Source organism: Lontra canadensis, unplaced genomic scaffold (assembly GCF_010015895.1).
Source record: "Lontra canadensis isolate GAN:19392208 unplaced genomic scaffold, GSC_riverotter_1.0 scaffold47, whole genome shotgun sequence".
Lineage (NCBI taxonomy): Eukaryota > Metazoa > Chordata > Mammalia > Carnivora > Mustelidae > Lontra > Lontra canadensis.
Window position 1 is genome coordinate 12,135,376 of NW_022631041.1, and position 14,275 is coordinate 12,149,650.

Sequence of the window (14,275 nt, forward strand, 5' to 3'; positions counted from 1 at the left end):
GAAGCCCACTCCTCACTGAGCAAGGAGCCCGACGTGAGGCTCAATCAAGAAATCCCGAGATCTTGACTTGAGCGGAAGGCAGTCGGTTAAGGACTGAGCCACCCAGGCGCCCCTAGAACACGGGCTTCAATTACTAGCCATCCACCCATGGAGTGAGCTTGAATAAGGCCCATTAAATATAAGTTAACATTCAGTTATAGATTAAAACTAACGTACACATTCACTATAATTCCTATGTTCATGTATTGAAAAATAAACCACGGACAATAGAATATTCTTTTGCGGGACGCCTTCCACAGCGAGATCAGTGATTCCTTTTTCCCCTAGCAGTCTAGCCTCCGAAAACTGATAATAGGGACCCTTTCCACACATGGCCCGTGTGGTTGTTCATTGGGAGGGGCAAGGAAAATTTTGGGTAGGAGTGAGGACAGCATTTTTAAGGAACGGTGGCTGCGAAATCTTTGAGGGCACGGGCTTCCGTAAGTAGAAACCTACGGGAGCTCGGGTTCAAGATGGCGATGGGAGAGCATCGTGAACCGATCTCCTTCCATGAACAGCCGAAGCTACAGCTACGTACAGAACAACTTCTTCAGAAAAAACCCCCTAAAACCCGGCTGGGCAGCTGCTATGCACCGGCGAGAGTCTGCCACGACGAAGCAGGTAGGAGAAGCCAGGACGTAATGTCGCTCTAAAGCCCGCGCCAGCCTTCCCGCCGCGGGGTTGGAAATGCAAAACCCGGAGCTTCTCTCTGAGGAGCGGAGTGTGAACCCTACATCACACATCTCCACGTTTAGGACCTGCACCTGGGAGACAACCTCCCCCAAACAGCTAGCTTTAAAAACCAGCGGAGTGGCTGCGCCAACAGACCCACGAGCTATAAGGAGCTGAGAAACGGCTCTTAAAGGGTCTGTGTGCTCAGACTCACCTGCCGTGGGCCCTGCGCAGAGGCCGATGGCGGGTGCGGGTGGCGGGGTGCCGGCTGCGTGCCCCCGAGGCTTGTCGTGGCGTGTCCAGAGCACCGGGCAACCGCTTTGACACATATGTGGGGGCCTGCTGGGGTGCTCTCTGGAATGGGAAGGGGTAGGTGCCGGCTTCACGCCGGCCTCCATGCTTGGCTTCCGCAGGCTGATGCCATCTTCTTTTCTTTCCGCTCGGGTTCCATCTTCCTTCCTGCCCTCCCTCTGCTGTGCCCCAGAGTGCCAGAATCTCCCGGGCGGAGGGCCTTTACACACGTCGGTACACGTCGGGTACACCGGTTTTACATCTGGTCCCCCAGGTTTTTGCGGCGGCTGCCAGGGGACACGTCCAGATCGCCTGACCGGGGGCGGGGGTGGTGGTGGTGGTGATAGCGGGGTTTACTGCTGGGTGGCACAGGACTGTCACAAGTGCACAATACATCCCGTGGACTATGTTCTCCCTGGGGGTGGGATGGGGGGTGCTTTCCCCCTCTCCATGGAATAGAACACAGCCTTTTCTCTTTCTTGACCTTGAAACGCCGGTGAGGTTTGTACAAAAAATAAAAAGAATTCAAAACTGTATAAAGCAGAAGAGACAGTGGATGAAAAGAACAAAAGTTTTATTGCTGAATCCTTCACAATAAAGCAGACTCTGACGAAATTATGGGTGATATTTTCTTTCTATATTTTTTTAAGTTTTTTTTTTTCCTTCGGCTGTATAGCACTAATTAGAATGTTACCAGATTCTGATTCTTCTTAGTTTTTCTTTCTCTATAACCACATCTTTCTCTATAACCACATCTATATATAAAAAAATTTTATTTTTTAAATTATGCAAAATCCAAAAATAGAATTTCATGGCTAGTATTTCACCTATGTCCTTCTCTCCTTGCCCCAGGCTTGTATTATTTTTGATGACGTTTTAGAATATAGGTGAGGTTCAGTGGGGTGGAGTCTGGAGCCCACAACCAAGAAAGAATTTTTGAGACATCTTTGAGCAAAATGGTTGTTTATTAAAGCATGGGGACAGGACCCATGGGCAGAAAGAGTTGCTGCCCTGAGGTTGTGAAGGGTGGCAGGTTGCCTACCTGGTGTTGGGGGAGGTAAGAAAAAAAGGGAGGTTTCAATAGAACTTTCATATGCTAAAGACCTACAGGATAGGCATATCGGAGGCCTTGCCATTGTCAAGGTCATTTTTCCCTTCTCAGCAACGTATAAACATGAAGATAGTTGGGAGATGCCTAAAGAATGTCACATATGCCCCACCCAGTTGCCGGGTGTCAGCTTCTGCTTTGACCTCAACCAGCCTTCTGTTCCCTCATCATCTGAAGAAAATCTCTTCTGTTCTTTTATCTATACATATCTAAGTTTGTATTTCTAGAAGATGAGGATTCATTTAAAAATTAACCGTAATCCCAGTGTCACACCAAAAAAAAAAAAATTAACAGTAATCCTATAATATCATCAAACATGCAGTGTTTATATTTTTAAATTCTGTGATAAGATTAAAAAATTGCAACTGGTTGGTATGCATTTGAATCTCTTTGATGTGGTTTTGGGATATAGGTGAGGTTCGGTGGGGTGGAGTCCGTAGCTACAGACCAAGAAAAAATTCTTGAGAAGTCTTTGGTGCAAAGTGGTGGTTTACTAAAGCACGGGGACAGGACCCATGGGCAGAAAGAGCTGCTGCATGGGGGTTGTGAGGGGTGGCTGATTATATACTATGGGGTTGGGAGAGGTTAGGAAAAAGGGAGGTGTTGAAAGGACTTTCATATTCAGCGTGTGAAAGTCCTTTCAACACCTCCCAAGAAGACTCCCTGGATACCAGAGCCCTTGCTATTGTCAAGTTAAGGTTGTTTACCTGTCTAGTAAGGCACTAACATTTAGATAGTTGGGAACTTCTGGAGGAATGTTACATTTTGCCCACTTCAAGTATCTGTTGGTGGGCTGCAGGTTGTAGAGACATTTAATTGGATTTACAATCCATTATAAAAACGATTAATTTTATTTACATTCCCTTCTGGAAGCTATTCCTAAGGCTTTTGTAAGTAAACTGAGGGAGACTCAGGTCTTGCAGGATTGTGGTCTCTACAAGTAAACCATTTGTTTTTCCTTTAGGGCAGCCAGGAGTGCCTGAGGAATGTTACATATATCCCATGGGGAGGGTGGGTTTCGGGGTGTCAGCTTCTGCTTTGTCCTTAGCTTGCCTTCTGGTCCCTCATCATTTTCTAATTTACAGCGTCTGTCCTTTATGCTTTTCTCTCCCTTCCTTGCAATTCACTATGTGAAGACATTTTTCTATTTCTAGTTTTTCCATAATCTGGCTTTTTGCTGATTCATATTTGATTTTGAGAATTTTCCTTTATTTCTTTTTTCTTAATATTTTTGTTATATTCGTTACTTCATTGTATTTCATGTTGGAGGTTTTAAAAAATATTTATTTAATTTTTAAATATGGAGATATATAGAAAGAAATATTTTAGTTCCCCTTCCTCTCTGAGGGTAGCTCTGCCACTAGACCTCTTTCAGTTGTTGGGATAGTGCTCTTGAGGTCTCTTCTTAGGAATGAAACTAGTCCAACAAATACCTTCCTTCTTTATCCCTCTCCATCATTCATTAAACCAGTGGTTCTTAGCAGAATAGTACTGTCCCAAGGATTGTTCTGTAAACTTTTGGGTTATTTTAGTTGTCAGATTGTTGAGGGGGTCAGGAAGGCTAATGGACTCAGCAGGCAGGAGCCGAGAGGTTAGACTTCGTACAATATGTGGCACCATCCTTCACAGTGAAGAATTGTCCTGTATATTGCACTGCTTTTGAATGTTACCTTCAAATTCATGTAAGTCGAAAATTATTTATAATACTCTGAGACTGGATCTTAGTTCTGTTTTTCCTATAACTGCAAAGTCATTTTTCCATGTTTTTTACTATACATTGAACTTACTACAAATACAGTTAATGTGGTGTCTCAATTGGGTATCTGTCCGATCAGTTGGGGCCCCCCAGTGTGGGGCCATGATCAGGTGGAAGCCGGTGGTGTGGGAAGCAAAAGAAATCACCTGAGGTGGGACAAAGGAGATGGAAGTCTATTAAAAACACAACAGAGAAGTGGAGGGCTGGACAACAAAGGAGAGCTTGTATTTAAGGAGGCAGTGGGTGGGGGAAGGTGTTTTTAAAAGGGGAAGATGAGGAGGTATGGTGACTTATGGAATCTTCCTTTTTTCTGTAACTCTTGCCTACTTGTAAGTAGCCCATTGATCAGTTAGGCCTCTGGATATTTTGATGTGGGAGGCCTTCTAGGCCTATGTTCAGCCAGGTGGTCGCTGTGGGCCTTTCCATTGCTCAAGCCTGTTTGCCTAAAAGCAGCCTCTATAGTTACTGGGTAAATTGAGGCAACACGGAAATCTATTTTGCTTGGATCTTTCCATTTGAGAAAACTACTAGTAGCGTCACCACTCACGGCTTTTGAATTGCCAACACAACATAACTGCACTGTGTGCTTTTTGGCTGTTGTCTCCACCAGGCTACTTCTGGATAAAAGTATGTGATGGGTTCTTCATTATGTCTTCTCATTCAGGGCAGTGCCTCCTAAACCGTAATGTGAGGTTGCTGTTGTAGCCTGCCCAAGCAGTTACGTTGTGAAGCTGTATTATTTTATTTTATTTATTTTTTAAGGAGTTTATTTATTTTAGAGAGAGAGCACGCTTGTGCAACCTGGGATGGGGTGGTAGGGATAGAGGCAGAGGGAGAGAGAGAATCTCAAGCCCACTCCATGCTGACTGCAGAGCCTGATCCCACAACTGTGAGATCTGACCTGATCTGAAATCAAGAGTTGAACACTCAGCCAACTAAGCCACCCAGGTGCCCCGAAGCAGAGTTATTTTATTATAATTTTTACATCTCCTACTTACTATAGTTGGGGCTTTAAATAAATTATTTTGAAATAATGTACATCTATAGATTCTATTTTAACATGGTATGATGGGACTGCAAATATTTGTTATTAAAGCGAGGTTTGGGTCTGATGAGATTGAGACCCACAGGTTTAGGTTGGTGGGGAGAGTCAAACATCACTGAGCAGTTAGGAATCATTGAATATGTGAAAACATTTTAACAATGGAGTTCACATAATAATAGCTGACACTTTAGGTAGTGCTTGTTTAAAGTGCTGGGAACTCTCTTTTCCAGATGTTTTACCTAAATCAACTTCTTCGATGCTCATTATAGCTCCAGGAGGTCAGTGGGAGCTATTAGTCTCCCCTTCTCATAAATTAAAAAATAAGAGACCCAGATATGAAGTAATTTACCCAAGGTCACATAACTAATAAATGCCAGAGCTGGGATACAAACCCTGGCAATGGGGCTACAAAATCTACTCTCTTAACCACTGCTTTTGATTGTTTTTCTTTTGAAGCACAATTCACGGAGCAGCAAGGAAGGAAAAATCAAACATATTGGCAGAAAATATACAGGTGCTAGATTTAAAGGGAAAGTGGATATGTAATTTTGCCTTTTAGAGGCTAGTTGTGCAGAGTTGCATGTGGTAGGGTGGGAAGTAAACCTTTTAAGTGATAACAGTCCCCTGGAGGAGCTCAAAAAATGTTTGTTGAGTGAATGAAGTACTTTATAGGATTAGCTGCAGTGGAGAATAAAATTATGGAAGAGTCTCAAAGTTAATAAAGAGAGTAAGGCAGAACTTGGGCATCTATACTACGCAAAGGATGTACCAGGTGCCTTTTTTGAAGTGTAGCACACCAGAAGCGTGTCTGGTGTTTCCACCATAAGCATCCTTGTTGCTGGTGTTTTCATGGCATACCTAATTGCTGTAAGGTAATTTTACTGTAAAAAGATAAAATCATGAAAAATAAAAGAGGGACATATGATGTGGGAAACAGAGGGGGAAGAAAAATTATTAAATTTCCTTACCTACTGACAAGTCCTTGAAACATGCAGAGTGACTCTCCTCTAGGGACTCAACTACCCTCACCTTGAGGCTTTGCTAATGGCAAAGGACAATCCTAGCCTGACCGACCCCCTACCCCCAACCAGGATCCTGTAAGTCTACTTTAACAATTCCCTTAGGAAACTTTATCTCTAAACCTCCAAGATAGTGTTGACAATTATTTCCAAGCATATGACCCACTGATAGACATCTAAAGGGTCTCATGAGAAGGTTTTTATTAATGGTAATGAATAACCTTTTCCCCAGACAATAGCTAGCCCCTCAAGATCCTAGAAACCTTGCTTCCAAAATTCCTTAGAGACTTATGCCATCCCTAATCCCCTTCCCACTTACAAGTATATAATAGACCACTCCTCACATCCCCGGGGCAGCAGCTCTTCCTGCCTACGGGTCCTGTCCCCGTGCTTTAATAAACCACCATTTTGCACCAAAGATGTCTCAAGAATTCTTTCTTGGTCATCGGCTCCAGACCTCACCCCACCAAACCTCACCTATGTTCTAGAACTTCATCAGCATTCATTAAAAAAGACTATAAAATGACATGAAAAATGATTAACAAAATTAAAAAGTCTTTATTGAGAAATAGAAAATTGAGTACATTTAAAATATATGTAGATTCATGGCAATACTGTGCAAATAACTGATTTTAATTTGTGGACTGTACCAAAGCACTTGTCTTCAAGGTTTTGTTCATAATATTATACTTTCTTTTTTTTTTTTTAAGATTTTATTTATTTATTTGACAGAGAGAGATAACAAGTAGGCAGAGAGGCAGGCAGAGAGAGGGGAGGAAGCAGGCTCCCTGCTAAGCAGAGAGCCTCATGCAGGCCAGCCAGGAGCCCCCATAATATTATACTTTCTTTACAAAAGATTTTGTTTATTTGTGAGAGAGAGCACGCACATGAGTTGGGGGAAGGGCAGAGGGAGAGGGAGAATCAGACTCCCCACTGAGCAGGGAGCCTGGCCTGGGCTGAATCCCAAGACTCTAGGATCACGACCTGAGCTGAAGGAGGACACTTAACCAAAGGAACTAGCCACCTCCCCGCCCCCCCACCCCACTTTTTTTGCTTGTTGGTTTATTTCCTTGTTTGCATCACACTTTCCTGTTTTGTCTTTTTTTTTTTTAAACTAAAACCTTTTCCTTCATTAAGAGTAGTATCAGTTTCCAAATACTAGGACACATACTTTGTAACTGAACTTTGAATTGTGTTGTAAAAGCCTTTTATGCTGGTGTGTGTTCTTGGAGTATTGTCATATCATATGTCCTTTGATAGATGTTCAAAAGTTCTTTATGAAATGTGGGTTTAAAACTACATCACTGTATAGATGTTATGAGTAGTAAGAGTTACATAATATAAAAATAGAGTATTGCTTCATTGGAAAAATGTAACGAAACTGTCAACCAGTTGTTGAAACTAACAAACTGTCAAACCAATCTGTCAACCAGTTATTTATTTATTTTTAATGGCAGAATTGCTTTACAGCCAATTAGTTATGCAGAGAAAATGTTTGCATGAAAATCTTGCAGAGAAAATGCTTTTGGCAAAGAAGCTCATTGCAAAACTAGCTAGAACCAATAAGAGGAATTCCATGTGGGAATTGCTGAATTTGCTTACCCAGGACCACAGAATTTTTTTTTTTTTTTAAGATTTTATTTACTTATTTGACAGAGATCACAAGTAGGCAGAGAGGCAGGCAGAGAGAGAGAGGAGGAGGAAGCAGGCTCCCTGCTGAGCAGAGAGCTCAGTGGGGCTTGATCCCAGAACCCTGGGATCAGGACCTGAGCCTAAGGCAGAGGCTTTAACCCACTGAGCCACCCAAAATTCTGACCACAGAATTTTAACTACAAATGTTAATTAGGATACTTCTGGTTCAAATATCCATCTTGACAAGATCTGACTGGGACTAGAATAGAAGGGGGTGTTTCTTAACAGAAAATTTTAAATAAATTGATAGAACTCACATTATAAATACATCATATCAAAGAGTTAACTTAAATATGGAAATATTTACTCTAATCTCGCCTGAAGAAGGAATTGGCAGAACTCTTATGTAGGAACAGCTCCAGGAATCATCTTTGTCTTGGTCATATTGGGAGTCTTCTTTGGTTTGCTCCTGGATCCTCTGCAGTGTCCTTCACAAGTTTGGGTCAAATGCCAGTTCGTCTGAATGACCATTGCTCTTTGTCTGCTTCTGTCTACACCTGGCCAATGTTTCAAAGCTCAGACTTTAATTATACAATTTTATCAGTGGGATTGCTATAGCTATAGCTATTACGTAGATTGGCATAAAGGACGAACTTCAGAAGGTTTATTCCCTTCATTTTCTTTGTGTTTTCTAGTGATGCATTCCTAGGTCAGCAAATCTGCTTAATACCTTGGTCAGCTCTGGTTGCAGTATGATACAGTGCAAACGGAAGATTTTGACATTTGGCCATGTCATTGGGTTTCCACTTCTAAGCCACAGAATAAGAAAGGAATGATAGGGGTTCTCGATTCCTCCAAAGATGGTATATTAACAATAACCTTTTAGATACAAAAGAGAGCCATCAATGTATTACATTCATGAAATGACTGAGGTGGACATTAGGGTGTAGTTATCTCATGAAATTTGTTAAGAGCAGCTCTAAAATTCCACCCTTGGCCAAGATTTTCACTGAGCTGGTCACGAACCAGCCATATTAGATGTTACTCCCTAGTTATTATGGAGTTAGTTTTAGAACTGCGCCATTGGTTGGTTTGAACATCACTCCATCGCTCAGTCTTCTTATGGCTGAGGTGGACTTGTTTCTTAGTACTTTATTTACCAAGTCAACTACTTTGATGTCATTTTTAGTTAACTTCCTGCTTCTCAATGTTGGCTTTCTTTTTTTTATTGCCAGTAAACCTTTTGCTATTTGATGTTAATAATGAGTAGTAATCTTAGGCTTTGACGTGTCTCTGAATGCTCTATAACTATGTACTGAAACCTGTGGGGAGCTCATGCCTGGTGTGGCACTGACCTAGGCTTGGTCTTACTTAGAAGAGTCTTCTCCATGCAATCAAAGGCTGTGGCTCTAAGTTACTTCCTATAAAAAAAAATGACTCTCTACCTTGCTTTTAGAATATTTTTTTCTTTCTGGTCTTTATAAATCCCTTTTTATTAGGTATTCACTTTACATGCATCATACCTTTCATCCTCACAAACTGTTGTGGAGAAAATAACAACTTTTTATTTTATTTATTTATTTAATGATTTATTTACTTATTTTAAAGAATTATTTATTTATTTTGAGAGAGAGAGAGTGAAAGCAAGCGGGTATGGGGGTAGGGAGGGCAGAGGGAGAAGGAGAGAAGCAGGCTTCCTCCTGAGCATGGAGCCCAATGGGAGGCTCAGTACCACAACCCTGAGACCATGACCTGAGTCAAAACCAAGAGTTGGATGCTCAACTGCCTGAGACACCCACGTGCCCCATAACTCCTTTTTTTAAGGAAGAGCAAACCAAATCTTCACAGTTACGATTTAAGTCATTTTTTGTAGACCTTCAAGCTTTCCTATATTATTTGTCATCTTATCCTGTAAACTTTACCTTTAGAGTGATTATCAGTTTTATCCCTTCATTTCTTTTCTCATGGCAACTGCCCTAGAATAGCATCTCATTAACTCTCGCACCTAGGGGACTTAAACAGCTTCCTAATCGGCTTCCCAGCTCTATTTCCTGTCTTCCATGATTTTTACATTCCTCACTAGAAGTACTTTTTTCAAACACAAAATTTATCATGCCACTTTACTGCTCTGACACCCTCTCTCTTCCCCCCTCCCCATGGACAACAGAACAAGTTTTTAAAATGTGTGTGTGACTCAGGGCTTTCAATCTGTCCAAACATATCTTTCCAGTCTTTCTCACACAGTGTATCTTCAGGTATTTTCTACTACAGCAGAAGCACACTCCTAGCACACTCCTACTGTTTCTAGAACAAATCCTCTGACTTGCAGGCTCTGTACTTCATGCAGTTTCTCCTGCCTGGTAGGCCTTCCCTCCTCTTTCTTACATCTCTGCCTATGCAGACCACGCTAGTCTTTTAGTATCTACCCAGTACTTTGAGAACTTTGTGAACTCTTATTGAGCTTAGTAAACTATCCTTTGCCTTCAGACCCCTTCATAATTTATATTTTTCATGACATTTACTACCATTATTGACCTTTTATTGTAGTCATCTGTGTGCTTTCCTATCTCTTCATTTGCTTTATTTGAATGCTTAGAAGCCTAGCCCTGCAGTTAAGAAGATGTCTTCTATGGTTAAATGTCCTCTAGCATTTAAGAAAGTGCTTTGAATATATCATGGACTCAGCAAAGGTTGGTTGAGTTTAAAAAGTATCCTGTTTTAAAATACACATATGCGGGGCACCTGGGTGGCTCAGTGGTTTAAGCCTCTGCTTTCGGCTCAGGTCATGATCCTGGGGTCCTGGGATCGAGCGCCGCATCGGGCTCTCTGTTCAGCAGGGAGCTTGTTTCCCTTCCTCTCTCTCTGCCTGCCTCTCTGCTTGCTTGTGATCTCTCTCTGTCAAATAAATAAATAAAAATCTTTTAAAAAAATAAAATAAAATACACATATGCTTAGTAATTAGAGAACATCACTTGAACATTCACACCACTGCTTAGTGGTTCTCAACTGGGGGGAGGAGTCTGTGAAGATGGCAAATACAGTTCTTGAACTACTTTAGTATTTTAATAGACCTCATGGAAAAATACCTTTACCTATAATGAGGCTGGGAGGCTAATATATCAATTTTCTGTGTATAGTTATAATAATTCTATAAGAATAGTATTAATTTCTTAGTCTAGGATTGTTTGGTAGTGAGTAACAGAATATGCTCAAATTAGTGTATGGAAATGGGGAAACTTGATACGATGACATAGGGACATCTTGTGTAAGCCCAAAGTTAGGTCTCACAAAGGATCAAAACCAGAGAGAGAGAAATTACTGAAAATGAAGATAGCAGTCTTAAGAATTCTTCCTCCGAGTCCTCAGGTAATTCCCTCTGCGTTCTGTCGACATCAGTTTCATCTTCCTCTCTGCAGACTGGGTACTTAGGCTCTGCTAACACACAATTGTTACGATGTCTATATCTATTTAAAAACACTTCAGTGAAGATAGTATGTGTATATGTCTAGCTATATCTATATCTACACATATGTTTGTATATATAGAGATGTACACATGCATGTACGTATGCATTATGTGTATTTATACATCTATCTATGCATATTTGATGCTTACTTGAGGGGCCAGTAACTGAATTTTGAAGTACCCAGCCAGACACTCCTCCCAAGAAATTGACAACATACACTAGTCAACATTTCAAAGAACTTAACCAGAAATCCATACTCGAAAGACAGCTCCTACAAGTTGCAAACATATTTACCTCAGCTTAGCTCTAGACAGTTTTAAAATCAGCAAAAAGGGCATTAGAAATGACTTTGAATTAATGAAATGTGTGATGTTCAAGATATAGGGATTGACTAAAAATACTGTGTATGTGACTCTTTTCTATGAGCAAGTGTAAGATTATATTTCCAGAGGGGGATTTCTTGTCTTAGGACTTAGTTTGGCTCTGTTCCTGTGTTCTATTGTCCAGCTGTGGTGAGAAGTGAGAAGTGTAGCTCAGTCCCGAGGCTAGAATAGTATTGCCTCTGCCTTCAGTGAAAGAACCCAATAGTTAAATATGGTCAACTTCTTTTAGGCCAGTTTGCCATGAGGGCATGTCATCATCATGCCAGAACTCATTGTGTACAGACACATTTAAGCCTTTAGTTTCCAGATAACTGGAATGTCTCAATTTTCTTTCCAGTTTCTCTGGAAAGAGAATTGACTGGCTCATTTTGGGTAAGGTCCTGGCCCAATCTACAGTGACCAAGGGAGTCTATGGGTTATGTAGTAACCAACAGTGCTAAAGAAAGCTTCTCACCAGAAGCTATGAGTATGCAATCTCTGGAAAGGGGGTCCAGGCTGGGTTGTGGGTAAAGAGTAGATTTCATAGAAAGGGTTATTGACAATGCAAGCTGTTTGAGACCTCATGTTGAACAAATTCAAAGCTATATTTCTTCGAACAGAAGAGGATATAAAATCTTTTTTTTTAAAGCTAGAGTTATTTATTATTTGTTAATAAAGAAGGTTGTCCTTTCCTTTAAAAAGAAAGTGACATTAAAAGGGTCACTTTTTAATGACCCTTCATGAAGGGTTGAGTCTCCTTGGGGTGCTGGATGGTATTGTAGTTGTATAATGCCAGAGGGAGGCTCAGGTGGTGGCTCTCTTTACACTGGACCACACTGAATGCTTCATTCCCTGTGTGGCCTGCACTCCTTCCTAGTCCGTTTTGATGTCTAGAACCACATCTTCTGGCTCTGGATCCTTTATTAAGGCTCCCTAGGGGGAGGTCACCATAATGGGTGGAGGGCCCCATTCCTTCTGGAATTCTACAACCTGGAGACTTCTTTCTTTCTTTCTTTCTTTGACAGACAGAGATCACATCTAGGCAGAAAGGCAGGCAGAGGGAGAGGGGGAAGCAGGCTCCCTGCTGAGCAGAGAGCCCGATGAGGGGCTCGATCACAGGATCCTGAGATCATGACCTGAGCCGAAGGCAGAGGCTTTAACCCACTGAGCCACCCAGGCGCCCCAACATGGAGACTTCTTATCAGCCAGCTGTTGATGGGTTTCCTGGTGGAAGAGCCCATGGAAGACGCCCCGTGTGAGGCTGAGCATGCTGACCGACCCAGAGACCTTGGCATACATGTCTTTGATGCCAGTGAGTTGGCAGGTGGTGATGATGGCCCAATGGCAGCCAAGACCATAGCCTCTGGGTTGTTTCTTCATCTTGATATGGATCCTTTTAAATCTTAAAGAAATATTGTGGAATATCATATGGTCTTCATATAGTTCTGCATAATGCAAACAATGAACTGCTCTGTTCTTCTCTTTTCTGAAAGCATCCATCCGATCAGGGGCTTTCCTAATGGAAAAACCTGCAGCTCCTCTGCTGTTCCCTACAGCGACCAGGACATGGGCTGATTCCTTTCTTCCCTCTTCTGCTGTCATATATATTTTTAAGATTTTATTTATTTATTTGACAGAGAGAGAGAGGTCACAAGTAGGCAGAGAGGCAGGCAGAGAGGCGGGTGGGAGCAGGCTCCCACCTGAGCTGAGCAGAGGGCCCGCTGTGGGGCTTGATCCCAGGACCCTGAGATCATGACCTGAGCCAAAGGCAGAGGCTTAACCCACTGAGCCACCCAGGCACCCCTTTTGCTGTCATATTGAAAATATTTCTTACCTCAAGTATCCTGGTATCAAAAGCAGCATATGTTTCTCCACTGAGACTAGAATCAGCAGGGCCAAGACTGAAACCTCCCCATGTGTTTCTGCTCCATCCTCCTCCCATTTAAGCTTCCTCTTCTTCTGGTCCCATTCTTCCCTCTGCTGGACCAGATCAGCCTCTACCATCTTCTGCTCTTCCTTGCTTCTTTGGGCAATGATCTGCACAGCTCCCTGTCTAGGAGGAACATTCAGACCAGGCCATAGGAAGCCATGACTCCCTTCACCAATGATCTGACCCCAGTTCACATCCTTTTTTCTCTTTTTCTTAGTTCTTTTGCCTCTTCCTTTTCTTGCTTCTGTTCCAGACTCTGTTAAAGTGCCTTTCCAAAGCTCCTCTGCTCTCAATTTAGTGAAGAAACTATAGGATCTATACTGTCAACCCATCAAATTATTGGGAGAAGAAGTACAGCAGTATGTTTGTAGCACACAGGTCAAGCTAGTGAAATGATGGTTGTTCCTGGTTCCTGGAGACAACAAAGGGCCATTGTTGAGAACTGTCTTCAGTGCCAAAATGGAAACTGTTGGAAAGGTGTTTAGGACCATATGTGACTGCTGGCACGGTGGAGCCTTGAGAACACCTCAGGATATAAAATACTTTAAAAATTCAGCAGACATTTTTTAAAAGTAAGTTAAGTTTTACAGACAGCAGGGTTGATTGGTAAAATATTAAAAGCATTATTGACTTGCAATAGTTTTCCTTTAAATAGCTTTATTAATGGATGAATTTTCCAGGGGATGGGGACTGATCTTTGGAAGAAAAAGGCACTTCCATGGAAGGCAGGGAAATAGACCACTTGCTCATGGGATAAGGGACCCAAGTGGGATAGAAGGGAGGATAAGAGAAGGAGTGAGAGGGACCTAGCTGAGAGACTATTTTCATTTTTATATGGCAGGCCAGCTCTGCCTACTTACAATGCGAACAGCAGATATTACCAATTAAAATTTTTTTCCTTTATGGAGAATGACTCTGACATAGAGTGTGATTGTGACAAGGCCATTCAACAGAG

At 42.0% G+C, this 14,275-nt stretch overlaps 1 pseudogene; it reads right to left on the reverse strand.

Moving 5' to 3' along the window:
* Window positions 1-12,194: 12,194 nt before the first annotated feature.
* LOC116876728 lies at window positions 12,195-13,667 on the reverse strand (annotated as a pseudogene).
* Window positions 13,668-14,275: the final 608 nt, after the last annotated feature.